We start from the raw sequence: 21,403 nt of genomic DNA on the forward strand, positions 1-21,403 counted from the left end.
ATATATTCAACGCCAAAACATCACACTAACGAATTGAATATTAAAATAATCCATTGAATAAAAAGTTATTGAAAAGAAAAATATAAATTTAAAGTTTTGATTACCTTAAAGTACAATCTTTATGATCATGTGATAGTTGGTTTAAACATTCAATAGAAATGGAGAGAATGAGAAGTTGGTTTAAACATTTGATAGAAATTGAGAGAATGGGAAGTTGAAAGAAAAAAGATTGCAAAGAGACTTGAGTTTTATAACTTTATATGCAAATGGACAGATGTATTAGCAGTAAATTTGAAAAACAAGAAAAATCAAGAAAAATCTAGTGACTGAAAGGTAGCTTCGTGTTTTGAACTCAACACCCTGAAGAAAAATGAAGCTGAAAATTTCCACTGCACTAATAAATGAATTATGATATTTCTTACTTTTTTTTTTGTATTTATATGTTAATTACAGGATATAAATTTTTTTTAGAGACGCTCCTACTTGAGCTACCCTCAAAGCCAGCCTTGCTTGGACTTTAGATTTTTGCCAATTGTTACTTGATGAATTTCTTATTAACATTGATCTCATTTATTTGCATTGTTGTATTTTAAAATTTTATGTACTATATATTTAACAATGTAAAAAAACTAAATAGGATCAAAGTTAAAGGTACAATTACAAAATGAAAGAATGCACAAACTTATTATCATAATTCAATTTGCGGAGCTCTGATCCAAACCCTAAACAATATTCATGGAGACAATTCTGCTGACAACAAGCAGGGAGCAGGTTGAGGGGACGTACGTCTCCCAACTGTGTCGTATCTGGAAATTAATTAGATGATCGATCCAACACAATTTGCGATTGACTGACTGCGCCCAATACAGTTTACATTGATGTGACCTGGGGGGAAGTCTGAATTCATCAATTGACACACAAAAGCAGTTTTAAAAACATAAAAAAAAAGACTGGGAGGTTTTACACAACAGTTCCTCATTAATACGTATGCACTTTTTTACAGGGCCTTTATAAAAACCACATCAACATATGTAATTGTCATCAAATTCTCTGCTTGCTTGCATCGAGAGAGAGAGAGAGAGAGAGAGAGAGAGAGAGAGAGTGTGTGTGTGTGTGTAGTGTGGACTTACTTTTCGAACTTATAGTTGATGACAAAGAAAAACGTTTGGAGGGAAATTAACAGAAGCAGAAAACAGAAAGAGACAGGGTTTGGTTTTTAATATTGTCAGCTGGCGGCAATAACCTAATGTCCAAGGGTCACAGGCTCCTAACTGCAGTTAACACATTACAGTCTCTCTCTCTTTTGAGAGAGAGAGAGAGAGAGAGAGAGAGGTAGAGGTGAAGTGAACAGATGGTTAATTTCAATGATCCATAAGTTAACATGCGTCAATCTCTCAGAATCTTTTTTCTTTGGTTGAAATCTCAGAATCTGAGATGTAGGCAAAAGGCAAAAGGAATATATAAGAGGGATGAGGGACTTTGAAACAAAGATTAGACGTATCATATGATGGGGGTAGGATGCATGCATGATGTACCATCTATCTCTCTCTCTCTAAACTGCTTTAATGAAAAGTCCCATGGCAATCGGCAATCACTGAGGTTTAGAGAGAGAGAGAGATTGAGCAGTGTCAGTGCCTGGCTTCATGGGTCATGGGTGATAGTTGGCACGTGGAAGTCAGTGAGTCAGTGCCCCTTCTAGCTAACAATTACAAAAAATACACACAACTACCTGCCATCTAGCTACTTCCAACAAACAAAATCACAGCCTCTCTGCCTGCTACTACTTGTCACTGTTGCTGCAATACTATTGCTGCAATTCATTACGTGCTAAGAGAGAGAGAGAGAGAGAGAGATGATGGAGGGCATGATAGGGTGGGAAATGATAAATAGGTTTGTGATACGTGTAGTGTAGCGGAAGTGGGTAAGGCCATGGACACCGTTTGTAATGGATGGTATGGGTCTAAGCCGTTTTCTGGTAAAAAACATAAAAAGCTTATCGAGTCTCACTTTTGTGTGGCTGTGCGTTGGGCACAGCTGCCTGCTGCGTACTGGGATGGATTGAAAGGTCAGTTCTCATATGTCATGTCCCTCATCACATGCACCACTCTCACTCGTCTTGTCAAATCATTGAATATATGTGGAATCATTAAACTTCGCGTTTACCAGCCCTTACCCAAAACCACCTATAGTTTTAATAACCTAGTTATATTTTCAGATACAAAATTATTATTTGTACATCCATGCATATGCATGCCTGTACGTATATGTATACATACGGTATGTAAAATATACGTATCAGTGTACATACAGTATCTAAACTACACGTAGCACTTGTATCTTTTTTTTAAAGCACTTTTATCTTTTAGTGTTCAATCAAAGTGTGATGGAAGATCAGGTGGGACCTGCCAACACGAAACCAAAATCACACCTAGGGATGGCCAATGGTTATGGTGAGCAGGTAACTGCGGTTATTTACTCATAACTGTTTATACTCATACTCGCATAACCGTTTACCCGTTGGGTAATTGCCTAAACGGTTATACCCATACCCATAACTGTTTATAAATGGTTAACCGTACCCATAACCGTTTATAAACGGTTAACCATACCCATAAATGCATACCCATTTAACCGTAACCGTTTAATATCCATTTACCATTTTTAACCCGTTTGTCTTTTTTTTTTACCATTACCCCATTTTCACCCTCTACATGTTTTTTAACACCTTGAAAATAAAAAAAAAATTGTCATAATTTTATTTTTTTTTGACAATTAAACACCGTTATAGGTACATTCATCATACATTTCCGTATTTTAATTTTTTAAGTCCTTATACCATTCCAATAATTGAAATAATAGTTTACGGACGATATTTTTAACTGTTACCAATGAAGGTAAATATAATATTTGTTAAGTATTATTGGGTTACAAAAATTGTCTAGAAGACATTTCTGTCAATTTCACGGTTACACGCAAGGAATTTAAATTAATTTGGTGAATTCCTTGATGATGAGAATCATCATTCCTGTAGCAGTGTTATTGAGAGAAGGACCGATGAATTCCTTGCTAATTTATTGGGTGCTAAGTATTATTGGATCGAGAACATGATTTATGTTAGTTTTACATATATAAAATAAATGGGTAAACGATTACCCGTTTATAACCGCGGTTAATACCCATAACATCCCATTTAAATTTCACGGGTAAACGGTTATACCTATAACCGTTTATTTATCTAAACGGTTACCCATAATCGTAACCGTTTAATTTAAATGGATGGTTAGCCGCGGTTACCCATAACCAATGGGTATTTGCCCATCCTTAATCACACCTCTTTGTTTGGGTCAATACAAAGGATCTTCTTTGGATCTCTTCTTCCTAATCTACCAAATCAGGAAATTTGTGCAATTGAAATTTGATTTAACGGTTACAAACAGGGGCCCACTTTAAAAGTTATAATAACTTCAGTTGTTAGATCAAATTTCAATTAAATGGATCATCTGATTTGGTTGATTAGGAAGAAGGGATCCGGAGAGGATCCCTTTCCATATATATTGAGGGCAAAAACACTCTTATTTCCACTTAAGTGTGCACATTGGGCCTTAGTTTCAAATGATAACAGTACAACAAGACCAAACCAAGGTTTACGATCCAAGGAATAATGGCGTCCTTCAATGCGTCTATGTGTACACGTTCAATGGCGAAGCCACAATAGCGTAAAAAGCCAACCAAGGTTTATGCTCAAAGGAATAACGACGTCCTTCAATGCGTCTATATTTACATGTCTAGTGGCGAAAGCCACAACTTTGCAAGGAGGTGCGGCCGTACTTTTTGTCATTGGAAATGTTATAATATTTTTTAACTGAATTGAATTGTATTGCTTTGTGTTTTGTGTAAATTAAATGAAAGAAATTGAGGTTGTTATCTATGCTTGAGGAAGAAGAAGATGGAGTTTGTAGCTCTTATTCCATTCATTCATACACTCTTAGCATCCACACTGAGATCCGAAACAAAATGGAAGGTATAACATGAACGTTTGAGCTACATGCACTCCACACGAGTCAAGCATCCTCACGTGCACATCACACTTTCAATTAAACACACAACTAATATGACAACTGACACAATACAAGCTATTGAGATGTTCTCATCCTAGCCATACATTGCAACTAGAACTAAACCTTAAAAACATAAGGAAAATGAAAAACATATTGCAGAAGATTGAGCTTGGTTGGTCTGAAACAAGCTTACATCTCCCTTTTAAGGTTGTTGCAGATTTCACCCTCAGTAAACTTCTCATATAACAAAAACGATCCTTGGGCAAAGCTTTGGTGAAAATGTTAGTCAATTGCTCCTTTGATTTGCAGTAAATCAACTCACTTATGTTCTCTTACAATGCATTTCTGATGTAGTGAATATACGGTTGATATGTTTTGATCTCTGGTGAAAAACTGGATTTCTTGTCATAACAATTGCAGAGGTGTTATCACAGTAAAGTGGAGCTGCATTAGTTTTCATTTCACCAAAATCTTCAAGCACAAATATAAACCAAATTACTTGAGTTGTAGTTTCTGAAGCACTAAATTCTCAGCTTCAATAGTTGATAATGCAACATTGTGTTGCTTCATTGATGCCCATGAAAAGATGCCATTGCTAAATGTAAAGGCATACTTAAACCATGATGTACTTTTCATGTCATTTTCATCACCTCTCCAACCATTGTCACAGTAGCCAACTAAAATTGCAAATTTTCCTTTCACATACTCAATTCCAAAGTCAAGAGTCCTTTGGATGTACATGAGAACTGTACAGTGCTTCTTGGTTGGATTGTGCATGAATCTTGATAACAAACTGGCGGCAAACATAATATTAGTCCTTATTGTTGTCAAATACAGTATGCTTCCCACAATTTGTCTATATATATATATATATAGCTTGATCTGCATGCTTACTAGCATCATCCTTCTTTAACTTGTGAATGACTGTAAGAGGAATTCTCACAAGCTTACAATCTTTTAGAGCAAACTTCTTTAGTAGAAACAGAGCATTTAATTTTTTTCCTGATTAAGGAAAGATGAGAGAAAATTGGTTACGGTGGTTTGGACATGTGAAACGAAGGCCTATTGACGCTCTGGTTACAAGATGCGATTACGGGACAAAGGTTCAAGGCCGAAATGGTAGATGAGGACCTATGAAGACTTTGGAAGAGACTCTAAGAAAAGACTTAGAGTACTTGGATCTAACGGAAGACGTGGCACAGAACTGAGTGTAATGGTGTTCTAGGATTCATACAGCCGACCCCACTTAGTGGGAAAAGGCTTTGTTGTTATTGTTGTTGTAATGAAAATTCCATCCTCAGATTGTAGTATTCTTATTCCTTATAGAGCCAATTCCACTCATTGAAGTGTCAGGCTTATTCACACATGATCTGAAAGTTCACTGTCACAATCTTACCCAACGTACATCTACTAGTTAAACCATTATAGGTCCAATTCCACACATCAAAGTGTCAGGCCTATTCACACACGGGTTTTGAAAGTTTAGTAGCACTATCTTACCTAATGTATCTGTTCGTCTTGAGGAATATCCAGTGAGGACGTTTCTTGGCCAATGAGCACACAGCTCCCCGAGAGGTTGGCGCCAGTTGATATTGTCTGTCAGGCTTCTGCTTATTGGCGGGCTGTAAGAGAAGGACAAAGTTAATTCTGAAAGGTGCCTTTGTAGAGCCTCATGTGTAGGCCTTGAGGTTCACAATCAAAATTAACTTTAAGTACTCAGGCGTGCCACTGTCATTTTTAGCATGACAGATGTAAAATCGATGTTAAGTTTTATTATATATATATGTCCGAGAGACCAAGTTAGTTATGAAAGGTGCCTTTGTGGGGCCTTAGGTGTAGGCCTTGAGGCTTCCCGTCAAAACTAACCAAATACTTGAACATATATTAGTTGTTTCATTGTTGCAGAAGTATCACAACCGTTATACTTTAATCGTCCGAGCCCGCAGAGCAGAACGAACTCAGATAGGTGCCTTTGTTGGGCCTTAGATATAGGCCTTGAGGCTTCCTATCAGAATTAATTCTATACTTAAGCGTTCTGTAGCAATCATGATATAACAGAAGTAAAACTAGAGAATAGGCCAATTACTTGCGCCCCAAGTAACTTCGGACTTCTTATTATCAAGGACTGTCATGGATGGGTTAAGTCCACATAGGGTTCTTTTTTATGCCTTGAGACCAAGGACTTTTAATTGATCAATCTTGTCTGCCCGAATGGTTAGAACTTAGAAGTCTTTCAATCATAAACTGGCTAGAAATAACTTGAATGCAGATGGAAATATACATCATATTACTAGATTTATGAATGAAAGACAAAAACAAAGGAGGTCGGGCAAGGCTGATCATCTTGCAACTTCTTCTCTTTGTGATTTACAAAGGGTTTGAATTCTAGAAGGGGAGATTGGAAGATGAATTTACATGAGGGAATCGATACTACAACAAGATTTAGACAAGGTAGCAGAGCTTTTACAAAGGCTTTCTGGTGAAGGTTGATCCCGAAATGGATGAAGGCTTGGGGGCTGACTACAGCTTCGTGAAGGCAAATCTGGTTTGAACAGAGTTTGTGCTCGTATTTGTTTGTTTGATTGAGTGTGTTTGTCTTTGATTTTTCTTCCTCCTTTTATAGACGATTTGGCTTGGCTGCCTGCAGTATTGATTTTGCCCGAATGCATCTGAAGGGCAGTGACTCATCAACTTTTTACTTATACAGCCATTGTAAAGTACTTTTGGGCTGATTAGCTGGCTGGTCTACACCCTTTGACCTCTAGGTAGGTGAGCAGGTGGTTTGAATGATCTGCACTTGGTCGGGAAAAAGGCTCATTCTTTCTTCTGGGCTTCGGCTGGGCCTTGGACTTTTCCTTCTTCTGGACCTTCTTTTGGGCTAACCCCTTTTTAACCCAAAGTTCAAGTTTTATCCCAAACAGTATCTTTGTCAGTTAAACCCTTATAAGTTAAAATTCTAGCCCTAATTTTGAAAGTGATCCACACAAAGGTGTAGAAAAATCTCTTGACATAGTGATTGGCTGACGAAAATTTGTCGGGTAAACCTATAAAGGTCAAAATTCCTAAAACAAATTTTCAAAGTGTCACAACTATTGACACACAGTGTTAAAAATCACTGATAAAGTTATTACTTGACAGATCTCTGTCGGGTGAAGATGTACTTAGTAACTATAAATGTCTTCCTTCCTCTTCTTCTTTCTCCTTAGTGCATTCATCTTCTTCTTTCTCTTTAGTGCATTCCTCTCTTCATTTCCATACTCCATGATTTCCTCTTCATCCTTCTTCATTTCCATATATACTAGTTTTGTAAAATGCATTTGAGTGGTGAGAGGGAATAGACCAGAGAATTTAGAGAATGGTTTTGTTTCCTAAAGATGTGTTAGTGGTGGGAGGGTTTGTGGTAATGAGGTTGTGTTTCAGGAAATCAAAGTGTGTGGGTGAAGGATGTGAGTGTACTCTGTGATGTGCTAATTGTGGGGTTCACAACAACTATAAGATTTTGGAATGATAATATACAACTAGTATAGTTTGAAAGAATATAAGGATCATTGTGTGGAGTACTTAAGTAATTTTTGTGTGTCAATTAATGTGATAACCAAAAGTTAGTTGGATGTCCTGCAACTAGAAGAATAATGGAAGTATTAAAGAGTATTAGAAATAGAGTTATATTCTATGGAATCTATTGCTATTACTCATATTCTTTGATATTTTTGTTATTCTACTACGTACAAAGACACCCGAGTAACTTTTGGTCATCATCTTAATCGACACAGAAAAATTACTCAAGAACTCCACACTGCGATTCTTATATCATTTCAAACTACTAGTTGAATACTAGCATTCCAATTCTTATAGTTGTTGTGAACCCCTACAATTAGCTCACCACATATTACACCCACACCCTCCATTCACACACACTATGATTTCTTGAAACCCAACCTCATTACTATAAACCCTCCCACCACTCATACAGTTTAACGAAACAAAACCTTTCTCTAAGATCTCTGATCTTCCCTCCCACCACTCACACGCATTCTACAAAAACTAGTTTAAGATATTGTGCGATGAAAGTTGATTCCGTCTGTTAAGATATATCGCCTAATGACAGTTCCGTCGTCTAAAATCAAATGGTTTTAGAGTTTAGGGTTTAGGGTAATCGTTGGGCATAACTTAAATATTCCATTGGGTAGATCCATTTGCCATATTTTACACTACCAATTCCATTGACGCTTTTTAAGGTCGAGGAAATTAAGTTCAACAATCCAACCGCCAATATAGTTGGTATATACTACGAGATTCTATACACTAAAAATCATAAAACATAAACAGTTCGACATTATGTAACGAGACGAATTCCTTCAACGGTTAAAACCTCGAATTTATTAATTAATGATCATTTTAGCTATGAATTTTTCGATTTTAAACAACTACACTTACCTACTATAGAATAATACAATGAACAGACCCGATCATGATTTAAAAATACTAACAATATTGATTACAACAAAATGATATATTACACGTAATAGGGTAAAGGATTAAAACACTAAGCATTGATTGTATCGATTGCATTGTGGGGATTCAAACTTTACAAAATTATTTTCGACGATCCAACAGTCAAACTTGTTTGAATATAGTACGAGATCACATACGTTAAAAATTATAAAAAATTAAGTTGCAAAAACTAGGGATTGATCCAAAAGGTTGGACAGTTACAAACTTAGGATCACGATTTAACGGCCATATTACTTTTGATTTTGGTTATTTTCTAAAAAGTTGCTATTTGAGGGTTGAAATAGACTTTGAACACACTTGATCTTCAAATTTGATTATCGCTTAACCTTTACATTACAAAATACATTGCTTTGGTTTTTTTTTAATTATAATAATTAATTTTACCTTAAGGAAAAAAAAATTGTAGCGAACTTTACTTTGTCTGTCGTTTAACATTACTTCATCCAGCAACCTTCAAAATTCCCTCCATTGGATTTTGGGAAATACCAGAAATAGGATATGTTCTTAATCTTGGGACATAAATAAGATTTTTTATTTAATAAGTACACGCCATGCAAAACAATTAGACATAAATAAGATTTTTCCTACACTTTGAAATGGCCCCTCATATATAAATGGGTTATTTCTGCCCATTTTCTGATTTTTCTCTCTCTACTCTCTCTCCCTCCCTCTCTCCCTCTCTCTACTTTTTCTGAAATCCACATGACAACCAAATTTTGCTTCTTTGTAACCCAGTTGGAAGATTTGATTTATTTGGAGATTGTTTGTGTTCGCTGATTGGCCCTTTTGGGAAATGAACACATTTATGTGCTTGCAGTTGCAGATTAGAGATTTCTTTCTCAAATCATCATCTTCTTCCCCAAATTCGAAATCCCATTCAAAACCCATCTGTGTCAAAAACCAAATTGCAATTCAAATTTTTTTTAGATATCGAAGAAAATCCATTATGAAAAACTAAAGACACCATTTTTTCTGTTGCAATCTCTCTCCCTTCCACCGATGAACGTCTTCTGCCTCTAATTTTGAGAAGTCTAGTTTTATTGTTTGGCTTCCCTTGTTAAAATGTTGTAAATTGTACCACACAGGCTTTAGTTAGTTTTAGGGTTAAAATACTTCTTTGGGATCATGCTGTTGGAAATATTCATTTCAAGAGCTTAATTTCTCTACATCAAAAGTTTGTTCATACATATGCATTTCATGTCATTATTTCTAATTCATTCTGTCTAGTGGCTTTGTTTACTCAAAACTTCTCGCTGCTTTCACGCAAGCTGGGCACACACTTTAAGACAACCCACATGGGCTTTCTGACAGCCTTTTTCCCCAAGAGTGTTTTTCAACCCTAGATCTTTTCTGATTGCTTTTGCACATGACAAATGTCATTTTCATCCTTTTTTTTTCTTGAAACCAAGCCTACTATAAAAGCTTCATCTAGGGTTTCATTTTCACTTGGCTAGGAGATTGATATTTTTTTAGAATGATTGTTTTCAGCAGGAGTTGCTCCTTTGTTCTTACTTGAAAACCCTAGCCATAAAATCTCATTCATGCATTAAATACCCAGATCATTGCATATAAGGGCTGCATTATTTTTATGATTTTGATCTTTGTTTTAGGTCAAGCTTCTTTAGTTTCAATTCTTTAAGTTGACCTCTTTTGGATTTGCATCAGTTTCATCTATCAAGTGTTTGACTGGTGAAACTGACTAGATGATCAAATCCAGATTTGCATCAACTCCATCATAACAACATTTGCATAAGTTAATTGGATCTCAGTGCCACATAGTGAAGAGCTCAGGATGAGCTACCACTTCGTGAAGACCGAAGGAGTTCACCTCGTGAAAGGCAAGGTTGCACAAAGGTATAAGCTGCTCCGTAGATTAGGATCTATGAATTGACCTTGTGTGGTTACTTTGTAAAAATCTTGATTTCATTAGTGGACTGGACTCAGTGGAGAGTCCCCGGTTTTTTAACCTAGAGGTGGGTTTTTTTGGCCAAAAACACCCCTTGCAATTTATTGTTTTTTTAGTTTACTTATCTCACCCTTTGCTTGTGTTATATGTTCATTATTATTTGCAAAGATAAGTCCATGCAACTAAGATTGACAGAGTTAAAATGTACACTAAAATGGATCTTAGTTAATACAGAACATTTTAGTAAACTGAGCTTAAACTTAACTACTCCCGCTGTGAATAAACTAACATATTTGATGTTAGTTGATGAGTATTGTTGATTAAGCAGACAAGCATGTATATAGATTTTAAATTGTAAGTTATTCCACCAGGTACCAATTTCAAAGTTCGAAAAAAATCTCAAATTTGTTATTTGTATCAATATGTGCAACGACGTCGGTTTTGTTGTGGACGTGCATCGGGCAATTAATGGCGTTAGGAGATATGTGCACGCCTAGATTCCAGAAATCCCTTAGAGATCTGTAGTTTACAAATCTTTGACCTGAACCTAGCTTCTGGAAATCCCATTAAAAATCGTCTATTTCTAGTGACATGCACATGATATGCTCACAGATCTGAGTCAATAGAAAAACCCAGAGCTCATAACTCTTTATTCGAAATTAGAAAAATGATGTCATCACCTGTGACGTTACCACCGTATACACTATATGCACACAACATGCACATCATATGTATAGTACATGCACTACTACAAAATGGACTTCTTGTGTCACTAGGTGATGTTAGGGGTGGGTTCAAAAACTGAAAACCGAACCGGACCGCGGTCGAAAAAAATCGAACAAAAAAAAATCGAACCGAATTTGACCAGTTCGGTTTCAGTTTTTGAGGTTCGGAAACCGAACCGATATATATATATTTAATTATTTTTTCAATATTTATAAATAGTTTAGTCATACAATAATAACAAAACAGAACTTCTTTCCAACTTGGTTTCAGTGGAACTTTTCAAGCTGGAGCGCATGGGTTCAAGCCTTCATGCCTCCGGATTTCGAAGATTTTTTTTATTTTTATCCCTTTAACCCTAGCCACTAGTTGTAGCAGCCACACCCTTTCAATTTTTCATTCCCTTATCCCACTCCTCTATACTCTGGACGACTCGACCCTTTCCTTCCCACTCCCAGCTCCGCCGTTCTTCGTTTTCTTCCTTCCCACTCCCAGCAACCTGCGACCCGTCTCATATCTCGTCGATTTGCAAGTGTTGCCGACTCGCCGTCTCACTCTCATTCTCTCACCCCCATGACCTGTGACTTCCTCTCGCCTTTTCGAATCTCAACCCACGACTTCCTTTCTTTGCAAGGTAATTTCTCTCATGTTTTACAGATTTTGTTCTTAATTTTATGGGTTTTGTAGATTTTATTTTCAATTTCATGGGTTCTGTAATTTCATGGGTTTTGCGATTTGTTTTGGGTATGCTATTTCTGAACACTATTAGTTGAAGCTAATTTTGGGGTTCTGAAGTAGGTAGGTGTAGAGAAAATTTCAATATTTAAGTCCATTTGTTTAATTTGCATGCTAAATTTGAGTTGGGAACTTTGCTTACTTGTTACACAGTTGGATTTTTGAGCTTCTTTTGCAGTTTTTTCGTCTTAATTTGTGTACAAATTTGATCATGTTTGACTTATCATTTTGTTTTTGGGGTAATATGTCAAGCTGGTAATATTTTTACCCCATCAATTCGAAAAGTTTTTGATAGATCCTTTTGATATTGGTGGAGAAATTTGTAGTTATATCAGTCAATCCGATCGTCGGTAATTCTGGTGGATGCTTGATTTTAGTTCTGCTGGTGCTGGATACTTAGTCCCTTGATAATATTCTTCTCTGCATGTATCTAAATTTGTCGGTATACATTTTCGTATATTTTTTATTTGTAAATTTGTGAGTGTACTAAAGAGATCAAATGTATTATTTACCTCTTCAAGTTTGATAGTTCTGATATATATATATATATATATATATATATATATATATATATATATATATATATATATATATATATATATATATATATTCTGATACTCTTCTGGCTTTCCTTGGTTAAAATGAAGATCAATTATTGATGCTTTCCAATTTCTGTATGTGCTGAGTCACATTATGTTGATTGCTGTTGAGTCAACAAATAGAGCAACAATGTGGAACTTAGCTAAAGTCAGCTATAGATTTTGTTAAAATCCTAATGAAACATACAGAGCACGACAATGAAATATACGGAGCAACATGATTCAGATTCAGGACTACCTTTATTTTCATTGTGTTAGAATGCTTATGTTATAATTGTGTTGGAGATGTTAAAAAAAAAAAAAAAAAACCGAACCGGGCCGAAACCGAACCGAGAAAAACCGAACAGAACCGAACCGAACAGTAATTTTGGCTTGATTTCTGATTTTGGCAAAAATCCGAACCGAACGGAATCGAACCCACCCCTAGGTAGTGTCGCTTTAATATAATATTAGTGGTGGACAAGACATTTGTGACACCTACTGAACATGACGTCGGATTTACTATCACACCTACTGAACATGACTTCGGATTTACTGTCGCTTGTAAGCATCATAAACTGTCTATGTTGTTTTTAACCTACGTAAACATTTAATGTCACTTATAACCTACATACATTTTAATAATTTTTAAATAATGGTGTAGCTTAAAAAAAAAAATAGTGTTGCTTTTTAAGCGACATAAAGTATTGGTGTCACTTTTAAGCGACACCAATTATTGTTTTTAAATATTTTAAAACCTGCGTCGGTTCTGAGCGACATAGATTTTATTTTTTTAATATTTTGAAACCCGATGTCGGTTGTAAGTGACAGATTAATGGTCTTTATACACTATCGGAGTTAAAATAACCGTTAAATCGTGATTTTTCGTTTATAACCGTGGAAACGTTTTGTCTCATTACTTGATCTCTGAATGTTTATTTTTTTCAATTTTTGGCGTATGCAATCTTGAAGCATATATAAACAAGTTTGATGGTTTGATCGTTGACATTAGATTCCTAGGATGCGTATCCCATCAAAACGGTAGATTCACTAACACGTAAGAGTTTATTTACACTTTCATTAAGTATAACATAAGATTTTGTGTTATCCACTAGTGTAAATATTTTAAATTGAAGATCGAATTTATTCATTGTATCCATATAAGGTCAAGGAGTGTAGCTGTAAAAAATCATCAAAATCGGAGTTAAAATAACCGTTAAATCATAACTTTTCATTTATAACCATCGAAAAGTTTTGTCCCGTTACTTAATCTATGAATGTTTGTTTTTTTTCGATTTTTGGCGTATGTGATCTCGAAGCATATATAAACAAGTTTGACGGTTGGATCGTTGAAATTAGTTTCGTAGAATGCGTATCCCATCAAAACAAGTTTGGCGTATATGTATACCATTGAACTTGATGGGATACGAATTCTATGAAACTAATTTCAACGATTCAACCGTCAAACTTGTTTGTATATGCTTCGAGATCACATATGCCAAAAATCACAAAAAAAAAAAAAAAAAAAATTCAGTAACGGGACAACTTTTCAACGGTTATAAACGAAAAATCACGATTTAACGGCTATTATAATTCTGATTTTGACGATTTTTTACAGCTACACTCCTTGATCTTATATGAATACAATGAATGAACTCGATCTTCAATTTAAAATATTTACACTAGTGGATACCATAAAATCTTATGTTATACTTAATGAAAGTATGAAACTCTTTACTGTTAGTGAATCTATAGTTTTGCTAGGATACACATTCTACAAAACTAGTTTCAAAGATCCAACCGTCAAACATGTTTGTATGTACTTTGAGATCTCATACGCTAAAAATTACAAAAAACAAACATTCAAAGGTCAAGTAACAGGACAAAACTTTTTGACGGTTATAAAACAAAAAATCACGATTTAAAAATTATTTTAAGTCCGATTTTGATTATATTTTATAGGGGTAAATCGCCAAAATGGTCCCTAAGATTTGCATAACTCATCACTTTGGTCCTTGAGATTCCAAATCGATAAAAATGGTCCCTGAGATTGTCCACCATCCATCATTTTGGTCATTCCGTTAAAAACTCCATTAAGTATCCCAGAGCTCTTGGTCGGAAGTTTGGGCAATTTTCAAAGCTTAGTAACACAATTGTTTTTTAACCAAATTCGACCCATAATATATCAAAATGAAGATAGGAAAGTGTAGAATAAGATTATACCTATCGAAGCCCAATGGTTGCTGGAGATGGTCGGAAAATAGCCTCAAAGTTGCACAAATTATGTAGCGCAAAACTCGCAACGTCAAACAGTGTGCGACGGATGAAAGTTTTTCAAACATTGAGCGACGGATGAAAGTTCTTCGTCGCGCGAAATGAATGTTGCGCGACGGATCAGGTGGTCGTTATGCGAAACTAAGAGCGATGAATGATTGTTCGTTGCACGTTATACTCCGAGCGACGAAACTTGGGTTCGACCCCTAGACCCTTGAGCTATGGACATAAGGTTGTTGCAGTCAAATTTTAAAATTAATTTTTTAAAATAATTTTTATTTATTTTTTCCTTTTAAATGTTGCTAATATTGTTTTATGTATAAATTAATTTAATGAAATTAAAAACGGAAAATGTAAAGAAGAATATTGAATCAATAAAAATTATTGAAAATGTACATACAACGGAAATAAATATTTTAAAATTTGAAACAATTTAAAAAATCCTAGAATATGTAGTTGTCCACGTCACAATTGCCTGCTGGTGGTGTTGCTGCTGCATTGGGGGGCTGGGAGGTTTTAGCTGCTGCAATGGGGGGCTGGGAGGTCGTTGCTGAAGGTGAATCAACGTCAGGGAATTGAATGCTAGAGGTTTGAAGGGTGAGACGAATTTGGTTTATTAAACTGCTTTGGGTCGCAAGCTGAGACTTTTGGGTGGTAATCTGCTCCTTTAGGTCCGCCACTTCAGATGTTAAGGATTCGACTACTTATGTTCTCTACCTGGAGTGAACATTCCCGAATGCAGGTTCAATGTTGGGTCTTGAATCAACGTCGGGTCTCAAATGCGGGATTTCCCATGTCTCCAGTGAACATTCCCATGCCTACAGCCAAGGGTCTGATCAAGTGTGTCTGTCATGATCTGAAAACTGGCATCTTCAGGGGGAAACACCTCTTTGATCGGGGTCTCTAGGGAAAGCTGGGAAGCCACCTCCTCCAGAACGGTCTGGCCTTTCTCCACCATGGGGGACTAGAAAAATGAAATAAACAAATTAGTTTAAATATACATGTAATTAATATTAATACTAATTGAATATTAAAAAATTGGAATAACTTACTTGAAGCTGCTTCGTCAGCTCATCCTCGGGCCAAGAGTACACCTCCTTGAACATGTTAATCTCAGGAAACTTTGACCCCCCTGAATAAAAAAAAAAAATATTAACACATAGATAACCAATTGTGTAATAGAGTGTAAAAATAATGAAAACTTAAAATAAATATACGGTTACTTTACATCTCTCATCCAACCTATAAGAGAAGCGTCATGAGCTGGAGAGGTGAAGAAGTTTCTTCTTCGACCGATTAATCGAGTTTGCCATGACTTTTTTTTTGTTGAATTAAAAAAACATGTTAGTTTAGATATTTATAACAAATTAATGAAAAATTTAACATATTATTTAAAAATATAAAAATTTTGATTGAATATTATTGAAAATATATATTATACTTACGAGGTATTTTTCGTCTTGAAAATGGTCGCAGTGCCACTCCCATTCATCTTGGCGGTTCACCAAATAGGGCACCAACCTACTGGAGCGACCTCCGGACCGTCATATTTCTCATAATGCTTGTGGAGGTCGCTCTTCCATTAATTGAACCTACCGGCACAAAGGTCGTTCATGTACTGGTTTTCATTGGCATCGAGGTTCATGAGCTCATTGTGATGCTGTAAAACTCAAGAAATAGATGGTAGTTAAAATTTATAATAATTTGTATACTTTAATAAAAATTTAGTATTTGAGGTTGAAAATACTTACCGATAATTTATGAAGAACGGCTTCTTTGACTTCAGGTGGGACAGCTTTCCATGACTTCCATATGAAGGGTAATGATTCCTGTTAAATGAGCCAGTGTCACTAGCCAACGCACTGTGATGCTCCTTCGTTGCAGCCGCACGATATTGAGGATCCTATGTAATGGTGATCTTCTTGGTCATGGTGCAAGTGGTCTATGACGTCTTCAGAAATCTGCATGGGCCCCTGGTTTTTTTATTTTTTTGAACTACCAAATAAACAAAGTAAACATTAGACGAATTCTATTTTCTACTGAAAATTCGGCAAAACCTCCCCTAAAACTATTACATTTCCTAAAACCTATAGACAATATAACAATAAAAACAATACATCCACCCAACAATTCAAACAGTTTATACCAATTGGGGACTTTAAAACAAAATTTACAACTTGTATAAAGTGTTTTCACTTCTAATTGCATCATTGGCCGTGAATCTGTGAAGAAACTACACACATATTGGATTGCACACGTAATTATGTAAGTTGAGAACAATATCGATGTGAATAGTCTTGTCTCTTTGAAATTTTAACACACCATATTCGTAACTTGAAAAATATATTAAAGATTTTCACTAATTAGAAAATAAAAGAATAAGAAAGATAACTTTTTAAGAGTTTAACCAAAGAATTTATCAACCAACTTTTTCTAAAGAAGATTGGGGATCTTCTTTTGTCATCCACCAACATATTTCAGTATCCTCCTTGACAGTATTTTGTAACTAATGACTTTTTATGAACCTACCAAAAAAACCAAATAATTTACAAGTTCAATTTCACAACACAACAACAACAACAACAAAGCCTTTTCCCACTAAGTGGGGTCGGCTATATGAATCCTAGAACGCCATTGCGCTCGGTTTTGTGTCATGCCCTCCGTTAGATCCAAGTACTCTAAGTCTTTTCTTAGAGTCTCTTCCAAAGTTTTCCTAGGTCTTCCTCTACCCCTTCGGCCCTGAACCTCTGTCCCGTAGTCACATCTTCGAACCGGAGCGTCAGTCGGCCTTCTTTGCACATGTCCAAATCACCAGAGCCGATTTTCTCTCATCTTTCCTACAATTTCGGCTACTCCTACTTTACCTCGGATATCCTCATTCCCAATCTTATCCTTTCTCGTGTGCCCACACATCCCACGAAGCATCCTCATCTCCGCTACACCCATTTTGTGTACGTGTTGATGCTTCACCACCCAACATTCTCTGCCATACAACATCGCTGGCCTTATTGCCGTCCTATAAAATTTTCCCTTGAGCTTCAGTGGCCTACGACGGTCACACAACACGCCGGATGCACTCTTTCCATCCAGCTCGTATTCTATGGTTGAGATCTCCATCTAATTCTCCGTTCTCTTGCAAGATAGATCCTAGGTAACGAAAACGGTCGCTTTTTGTGATTTTCGCTAGATTGCTCCGGTCATTAGTGTGGATAAGTATATAAATGGATAGAGATAGGAAAGCAAACACAAGATGTACGTGGTTCACCCAGATTGGCTACGCCCACGGAATAGAAGAGTTCTCATTAATTGTGAAGGGTTTACACAAGTACATAGGTTCAAGCTCTCCTTTAGTGAGTACGAGTGAATGATTTAGTACAAATGACATTAGGAAATATTGTGGGATAATGATCTCGTAATCACGAAACTTCTAAGTATCGGAGTGTGGTGTCGTCTTGACTTGCCTTATCTGTCTCATAGGTAGATGTGGCATCTTCTCTGGAAGTACTCTTCCTCCATCCAGGGGTGGTATCTTTAACTGGTGGAGATGCACAAGGTAATGTATCAATTTCACTTGAAGCTTACTTGTAGTTTCAGGCTTGGTCAAGCGCGATACAAACCATGTAGTAGGAGTCCCCCAAGTCGCCGAGCTAGGGGGTCTGCTGAAAGAGGTGACAGACAAGGTAAGCAATCAGAGCTCCGACTGATTGTTCACCTTCTCTCCATCTTGCAGCAGCATGAAGGATAAAGAGAAGAAAAATGAGAAGAGATGATATGAGATACTTTTGCTTTTGAAGAAGTAACTTTCCACAGGCTTATTCTTGAACTGAGCTGGAGGGTTTTCTGGTTTCCTCCAGAGTATAAGGCCGACTGAAGAATTTGAGGGTCAAAACAAGTCCATCAAATCTAGAGTACGTTCCACCTTGCTGATATGGGATACTTTTGCTTTTGACAGAGTAATGGATGTATCGGCACGTGTGCTGTTACGCTTATCTCCACATGCTTCCTTGTATCCTTCGCACTTGCCCTATCTGTTCCTCAAGCAGATGCGGAATCTTCCCTGGAAACATAAGATGATGAAGATGAGTACTCGAGAGCAATGCCAGGTAAGTAATCAGGTAAGGGGTTCCAGGCAGTCAGTTCCTGGCTGGAAGCTTGATTCCAAGTACTGACTGATTGCTCTCTTTCTCCTTGTCTTGCAGGTAAAAACAAGGCCAAAAGAAAAAACAGGGAAAAAGCATGATATGGGATACTCTTGCTTTTAACCCTGATGATATGAGATATTCTTGCTCTAGTATAGCTTGTTTGCAGAGGTATTATCGGGGGGAAAGAAAGCTGAATATTTCGAAAGGCTTTGTTGGGAGTGCCCTCTCAGATATGATGAAGGGTTGAGCATTTTTGCAGGTCTGCCTGTCCGTTGGGGATGGAGGTCGACATATATAGGAGTCTCCCTAACAACAAGTAGTAATGCTATTCCTTTACCCTGCTTGGTCATAGCACGGTAGTGGGAACTGCCAGTTTCACATGTTTTAACTCTGTCAGAGCACTTTGAAAAAGTGGTCTGTGGTATCTGGCTCTCGAGATTCGGAGAACGATGCCTCTTCGATTTTTGAGAAAGCAATCATGCTGGGGGTCTGACTCTCGAGATTCGGAGAGCAGTGTCTCTTCGATTTTTGAGGAGTAATCATGTTGGGAGTCTGGCTCTCGAGATTCGGAAGGCGGTGCCTCTTCGATTTTGGAGCAAGCAATCTTGTTGGGAGTGTTGTCTCGAATGTGAGTAAAGGTTGGACATGTTTGCTAGTCTACCTTGCCACGAAGCACAAAGGTTGACACACAGGGACTTTCCAATTATCCAGCAATGGTACTGTTCCTTTACCCTCTCTTCGATTTTGAGAAAGTAGTCATGTTGGGAGTCTGGCTCTCGAGATTCGGAAGACGGTGCCTCTTCGATTTTGGAGCAAGCAATCTTGTTGGGACTGTTTTCTCGAATGTGAGTAAAGGTTGGGCATGTTTGCTAGTCTACCTTGCCACGAAGCACAGAACTTGACACACAGGGACTTTCCAATTATCCAGCAGTGGTACTGTTCCTTTACCCTTGTGGGTAATAATATGGTAGCTAGACCTTCAAAATTTATGTGTCTAAACTTTGTTAGTGCTGTTTCTTTGCTATTCTTTTACCTTTCTTGGTCAGAGCGATGTAGTGGGAGCTGCAAGCTTCACGTGCTCAACTTTGGCAGAGAACTTTGGCAAAGTGATCTGTGGTACCCATGAGTTATTGTTGCGTGTGGGAAGTGGGTGATTGAACAGTAAGATTCATGTGCTTTCTACTTCACCAGAAGTCTTCGACAAAATGCCCATAATTTCTGCAAAGCTGAGTGTGCGTGTGACAGGTGCTGACAAGGCTAGAAAAGTAGGTGCCTCTTCGATTTCTGAGATCGGCCCTCGTGGTCTCTGAGCAGCCCAGCTTTTGAGAAAGCGAGCGCCTCTTCGATTGATTCGGAGAACGGTGCCTCACCGATTTTTGAGAAAGCAATCATGCTGGGGGTCTGGCTCTCGAGATTCGGGGAGCAATGTCTCTTCGATTTTTGAGAAAGTAATCATGTTGGGAGAGTGGCTCTCGAGATTCGGAGGGTGGTGCCTCTTCGATTTTGGAGCAAGCAATCTTGTTGGGAGTGTTTTCTCGAATGTGAGTAAAGGTTGGGCATGTTTGCTAGTCTACCTTGCCACGAAGCACAGAGGTTGACACACAGGGACTTTCCAATTATCCAGCAATGGTACTGTTCCTTTACCCGCTCTTCGATTTTTAAGAAAGTAGTCATGTTAGGAGTCTGGCTCTTTAGATTCGGAGGACGGTGCCTCTTCGATTTTGGAGCAAGCAATCTTATTGGGAGTGTTTTCTCGAATGTGAGTAAAGGTTGGGCATGTTTGCTAGTCTACCTTGCCACGAAGCACAGAGGTTGACATACATGGACTTTCCAATTATCCAGCAGTGGTACTGTTCCTTTACCCTTGTGGGTAATAATATGGTAGCTAGACCTTCAAAATTTATGGGTCTAAACTTTGTTAGTGCTGTTTCTTTGCTATTCTTTTACCCTTCTTGGTCAGAGCGATGTAGTGGGAGCTGCAAGCTTCACGTGCTCAACTTTGGCAGAGAACTTTGGCAAAGTTATCTGTGGTACCCATGAGCTATTGTTGCGTGTGGGAAGTGGGTGATTGAACAGTAAGATTCATATGTTTTCTACTTCCCCAGAAGTCTTTGACAGAATGCCCATAATTTCCGCAAAGCTGAGTGTGCGTGTGACAGGTGCTGACAAGGCTGGAAAAGTAGGTGCCTCTTCGATTTCTGAGATCGGCCCTCGTGGTCTCTAGGGAGCCCAGCTTTTGAGAAAGCGAGCGCCTCTTCGATTTCTGAGATCGGCCTTCGTGGTCTTTGAGCAGCCCAACTTTTGAGAAAGCAAACGGCTCTTCGATTTCTGAGATCAACCCTCGTGATCTCTAAGCAGCCCAACTTTTGAGAAAGCAAACGCCTCTTCGATTTCTGAACAGGCGCCTCTTTGATTTCTGAAGCTCCGTCGAGTGCAGATTTTTATAGAGGCTGGCATTAAGTTCCAAAGCAC

The 21,403-nt window shown here is 37.4% G+C and overlaps 1 long non-coding RNA gene across 1 annotated transcript; it reads right to left on the reverse strand.

The window, feature by feature from the left end:
* Positions 1-627: 627 nt before the first annotated feature.
* LOC139191574 (uncharacterized) lies at positions 628-1,847 on the reverse strand. The gene is made up of 2 exons (XR_011575639.1): positions 1,730-1,847; positions 628-885 (listed from the first exon to the last, which is right to left on the reverse strand). It is a non-coding gene; the product is annotated as an uncharacterized lncRNA (long non-coding RNA).
* Between the last annotated feature and the right edge of the window lie 19,556 nt (positions 1,848-21,403).

Source organism: Malus domestica, chromosome 14 (genome assembly GCF_042453785.1).
Source record: "Malus domestica chromosome 14, GDT2T_hap1".
NCBI lineage: Eukaryota > Viridiplantae > Streptophyta > Magnoliopsida > Rosales > Rosaceae > Malus > Malus domestica.